A 6,696-nucleotide genomic window follows, 5' to 3' on the forward strand; every position below is an offset into this window, starting at 1 on the left:
ATCCTATTATAGTTATTGGAAAAGTACCTATAAGAAGAACAAGATTTGGGGTTTTGTGAATAATGCGCCTACAATCTACAGAACACTCATGTGTGTGTATATAAATATATTATAGACCTGTAACTTTAAATCGAATAAGACTAAGATCGGATTCAAAATGTTCGATTTTATGGTTTTCAATGAAGCTGCAGATAACAACTAGGTATATCTGTCTGTAGAGTTATACTACAATACTACATAATACTATAGCAATTTGTTGTTAGGCATACGTGATACTCAAAAGTGTATAATATATTCTAAGCGTAAGGGCTTGGGATTGAATATGAATTCAAAACAAATATTATGAAATACTCTACGACAACCTCGGTGGTTTTAATCCAGCTGAAGGAATTTACAGAAAAATAACGCTATTTTCTAACATAATTTTATCTTAATTCACATTTATCTATAGGCTATTACCTCCTTTCTGTTATTTTTTATTTACATACAACATAGGTATATAACATTTTATTTTATTCGATTTGAAATTTGCATATTTTCAGAACTCTAAATGAAATATGCGGGTCCGCTGTGCCTTCAAAAAAAATAATAACTTGAAAAAAGTAAAAATTGGTATTTTTTTGGAAAGAATTGTGCGTACATAGATGTTTATTTTAATAGATTGTATTGTATTATTGGATAATATGCTGGAAAATGTATTATTTTTTTTCATACATAAAAATTATAAATGTTATTCATGCATTTGTCGAGACTTACTATGCGTTTGATAATAATGGCGGGTATACAATTATTGTAGGTATCTACTTCAAAATACAGTTCCTGGGTTTGATCAGTAGGTAGTCTTAATCTTCTGTGCTCTATTTTCGTTCGGTGTGGAACTTCATATTTATGTTAAATATTTATAGTCTAAACTCCAAACTTGCAATTCATTGTGATTGTGCAAAAGTTAATACATTTTAATGTTTGAGTGTAATATTATAGATCATCATTATTATCATTTTAATGTACAAAATTGTGATCAACAATGTGAAAATCGAGCAATAAATTATTACAATATTTATATTTTATATTATATTATTATTATGTATCTACCTAGCTATCATTTTAATAATGTGAACTCAAAATTTGTATCCAAGTTGTATATAAACGTTTTGATTGGTTATTATTAGTACTGCAGAATAAAAACACATTCAATTATTTTCATCTGCGACTTATATTTACGAGTATTAACTTAAAGTGTGATGACACGTGTGTTGATATATCTAGACTTTTAAAATGAAATGAAATGTTTGTGTTTAAACGTTTATTGCTCAATAAAATGCACATGTTTTACTGTATATAGTGTGTATTAAGTGGAAAAAATGCTTATAAAATTCGATTTCTTGGTAATATATTTACACATAATAATAAGAATAATAAAAATAAAATAGTATGGTACAATTCTATTTTATATCAAACATCTATTTTTGGACATTTTTTCATCATTGTAAAAACATCACAAAACAAAATAAGTACACGGATTTCCAGAAAAAAAATTGGTGTCTGTCTAAAAAGAACGGTTCGTATAGTTCATAATATATATTAAAAGTATATACCTAGTATTTTCTCGCTCACCACGTGAGGACATGTGACAAGTGTTTAAATTCTTATAAAAATCACCGAATTACTTATGGAACAATTTACAATAATATAATAAATGATGGTAGGGTAGGTACTATAGGTGCATGTGTATTGAGTTACAATAAAAATTAATAAAAATAATAGAAAAAATATATATGTATACTGCAGTATACATAATAGAAACTTAAAATATGACAATCAAATAACTAATTGATATAATTTAATTTAACAATTATGTACCTACTAACTTAAAAATAACTATTTAATGTATCAAGAGTCATACCTACGAAACAGCCAAACAGGTTTAAGTTATTAAAAAAATTTCCACATGACATTAATATATTAGAAGAGTAGAAAGACATGTAGTTAGTGTTAATAATAGATAAATAAAAAGAATATATTTTATTTCTATAATTAGGTACATTTATTTTATAGGGCTAGTTGTACCATCTCTGATTAAAGTTTAATCGGAGTTTAATCGGCCGAATTTGCCCGGTTAAATATCTGTTATCAGCTGATTAAGCTTAATCGAAGTTTAACCGTAGACGGTGCAACTGGCCCTAAATAATATGTTCAAAAAGCTCGGGACAATGAATTATGTAGAATTTTAAAAAGAAATTTTACATTTAACATTTTAAATCTTCTATTTAAGGGAACTATATTAAAAAAAACATACTAATATTAATGTTACTTGAATGAGGACGTCATTCAAAATTATATTTATACCTCTCCACGGATAGCAAACGCCTCTGGATTTCCGAATGTTTCGAAAATCTGTAATCACAAATCATTATTATCATTTTATTATCACTTTGTAAAACCATGGTTATGTTAAGTAAAACGTACAAACACTACGAGCGTACGACACATTCTTGTAACGTTCATTATTATACAAAATTGAAATACAGTCTACTCTCATAAAAAAAAAAAAAAACGTACAAACATTACGAGCGTACGACACGTCATTCTTGTAACGTTCATTATTATACAAAATTGAAATACAGTCCACTCTCATAAAAACGTCAGTGTTATTTTTATTTTTATTTACAACATCTCATTAAAATATCATCACACCGAAAGTAAGTATGGTGATGGAAAACCAAATAAGAAGACTTTTTTTTCACATTTGCAGCCGGATACTCAACAGTCTAATATGGACAAGTAATGAACGTTTAGCCCGTTTTGTGTCGAATCGATGATCGGTTTTAATCAACACGTATGATAATAATGTAATAATAAATATTAGTAATGTAATCATTACATTTTGGGGTTCAATTCCCCTGCTGCAGCAAATGATACAAAATGTTCGACTTTGTATTCTACAATATTGTATATCCATATACAGTTAATCAATCAACGATTTATTAGTATTTGTACCGGACTAATGTTTTAATTGTTCTATTATAAATCTTAATTGATGTACCTATGGCCTATAGGTATGCAATTTACTTATTCATTATCGTATAGATTTCAGCAGTTGAACATGAGTGCGATGACCAAGGGTTTGGTATTTGTTGATTAAAGCAATTCTAGTAAGACACGTCATTATTATTTCATATATCATATAAACTAGAATTCAAATATATGATTTTTTTATTGAATTGTATTGAATATTTATATTATTCGATGATTTGCTTATTTAAATTTAACTGCCATATAGGTATACAAATTTTAATAATTAAAAGATAAAACATTTTTTTTTTAATATTGTCTAATACTCGCACTCTGCTATAGTCTGCAGCTGTATAGTAAATGTATTCATCAGTCGTCATCAAGTGCCTATAATTGTTAAGGATATGTGTTCAATTTTAATTTAATGATAAATAATTGCATACGAAAAATGTTTTCAAGCAGAGACGCGGGTGTATTAGGCGTCAGCCTATTTACCTATCTATTTCTGAGGATATTTTATAATACATTTATTAATAATTATATTTATCTATTAGACATTATATCTATACGAGTTTTTTTTCCAAAGTAGATTTACATTGATACTTAATATGTATAGTTTCTTTGGTTCAGCCTTTAAGTTAATCAGAAGATTATGCCTACAACAAATGTTGTTCTCTATATCCCCCCTCTGTCTGCAGCTGCTTCCCACCATAATTTTGGTTATTTTATACAACTTTGGAGCTTTTACGTAATAACCTAATAAATGTTAGCTTATCAAGATAGTGTTTTTCTTAAATATGTATAAAAATTAAAATTCATAACAGTCATAATATTTAAAGTAAAAAAAAAAAAAATGTTTTTTATATTTATTGAAATATTATTAAAGTATATTATTTACCTGTACATAATTATTGATTTCTTCGCCTCTCAATTCTTTCCACTTTAAGGATCGATATTTTCATATAAGTCTACTTTTTATTTTTAATGCATAATTTATTACTGTCATTTAAACTGGCTAGTGTCTATACATCATTCTGGTATATTTTATGTTCATAATATTTAGTAGGTGTGGAAATAAATCGATGACTAAAAATATGTAAATTAAAAGATTAAAATGTAAGTAAATACCCTTATTTTAGAATATTTAATTCACTACTTAATTCGAAAAATATGTAGCCAAATAATATTTATGAAAGATGCACTTAAAAATTGGTGTTCTTAATGCTATATTATATGCAAACAAAATATTATATACAAGTAGGTACCTAGTAATTCGCTAAATATGTTTATGAAATTAATTTTATTCTATGGTGATATAATTTTCACATACTTGCGGCTAATATTGTACTTAAATAGAGAAAAACCGGTTTCAACTATATGGATTTTTATATATATCAAGACAAATTTTCCATCGATGATAATATGATAATTTAATTTCAAACCATATATTTTTCTGCTACTGCAGATTTTCAATCGTTGTAATATTAATTTAATCGAATATTAAATAAGCTTGGTTTTTCTTTTGCTACCTACTTAAAATCAAATTAAGTTAAACACAGTCATTTTTACTTCTTCGAAGTTAATTTGATAATTTATTTAACGATAATTTCGAATTCTGCCATCAGTATAAAAAAAAGTTGATTGTCTATGTCAATGAGTAAATATTCATATAATATAGTATACAGATAGGCAATATTATACTTTTTAATAGGTACCTCGTGATTTATCTAACTATGCACAAAAAAAATAATAATTATATGTATATAAGATCATTATGGTTTATCACGGAAGTCGTTATACATGTCCAACTGATGACAATAGAGTTACATTTTCTTAGTTATCGCTAGCGCCAATAATAAGGATAATATGACGCTATAATAGCCCTATAGGTGGTTTTATTTTTTTAATTTAGATTATTTATAATTAAAAATTTATGTTGACAACGGCACACACACACATACATACATACATGCATGCATGCATACGCATACATGCGGACACCACATATTATATCTTTATTATATACACTTATGCATATTATCTAATATAATATATTATTAGATCAATAAATATCAAGTTTTTCATAGACAAATAATATATTGTCTATTTTATAATTTATAATATAGGTACATTTTATATTATGAAAACTTGAATAACGGCATTCCATGAAATTATAAAGGAATACGACAACCGGTGACGTTTTGTATTTTATATATTAAAAAAAAATAGTATACGACATTCTTTAATTTAGAATTAAATGGCCGTTTTAAAATTATTCACATTAGTACCTACATTACGCGTTTTAAGCCATATGATTTATGGTTTTGTTGTTATCGGATTAAAACTACAAATAAATTATCAAATAATCAAGCCAAATTTTTTCGCATTTAGGTGCTAAAACCGGTACTATAACTCCTTACGAAATCGGCATTACGTATATATAATTAACAAAGATATTGCAGCGTAGATCATTTTTATACATCTGTACCTATACCTATATAATGGATATAGTACTATTAGTATCTACTACCTACTGCAATAGCCAGTAACAATGCGTGTAACGTACATGCGGTACATTACTCGTTGCTGTTCCGGAATTACTTTTACAAGTAACGGGATAGTACCTACTTGAGTTGTATTTTTAAATCAGTACCATAGACATTTTTAGTAAAATTGCCTTTAAAAAGTTTTTTTATAAAAATGTATTACAAAACTATGGAGGTAATTATAAAAGATACTTATTAGCTATATACCAGGCAACATAGGCGTAACTAGGGGGGGGGGCTTAGCTCCCCCCCAAAACAAATTTTAGCCCCCCCCTGTCAAAATTCCTAGTCCCATCAACGGTAGCTACATTTTTCAACTTTAATTTTAAATATCGTTTTTTTTTTTTACTAATATCTTGGAAAAATATTTTTTTTTTTGGTTATTAAACTGTTATGTAATGGCCCAGACGTAATACTTATCATGTCGAGTAGTTTTAACTACATAAATACTATTTAGAAGTTGTCAACAAACTAAACACAAAAATAGTCGTAAAAGACGATTCGTTATTAGTGAATGGTGATAACGATTAACGAGTAACGACAATCGCTGTGCCTGCGAGCTGCATATAAAAGTATTTTGCTAAAAATAGAATCAGATTATATAATATTATCTTCGTCATTCTCCGAGTACAGCGGTTGTGTGTTCGTCAATTGGAAAACGTTAACAATCGTCAGGAACATTTAAATCAGCTAAAAGGTATCGTGGAAAAATCTGTTTTCCCAAATTTATACAAAATGCTACATTTAGCGCTTTCAATTCCTACAAGTTCTGCATCTTGTGAAAGAACGTTCTCAGCAATGCGTCGAATAAACACTTACATAAGGTCAACCATGCTACCAAATAGATTTTCAAAGTTATCTATCATAGCAATTGAGAGAGATTTGTCAAACGTTATAAACAAAGAAGATAGTTTAAATAAATTTGCCAATACTGAGCGGAGGCTTAAGCTGAAATAGTTATCTTTAAAATTTATTTAACGTTCACTTACGTTTTAAGAATTATCTTGTATCTAAAATAATACCTAATTAAATGTTACTATTTTAATGTTTACCTACCTCAATACCACTTTTTTATTATTTGTTTTATACATGCCATACACACTACAAAATGTATAGTAATAAAATAATATTATAATTT

This window comes from Acyrthosiphon pisum, chromosome A2 (assembly GCF_005508785.2).
Source record: "Acyrthosiphon pisum isolate AL4f chromosome A2, pea_aphid_22Mar2018_4r6ur, whole genome shotgun sequence".
In the NCBI taxonomy this organism is placed as follows: domain Eukaryota; kingdom Metazoa; phylum Arthropoda; class Insecta; order Hemiptera; family Aphididae; genus Acyrthosiphon; species Acyrthosiphon pisum.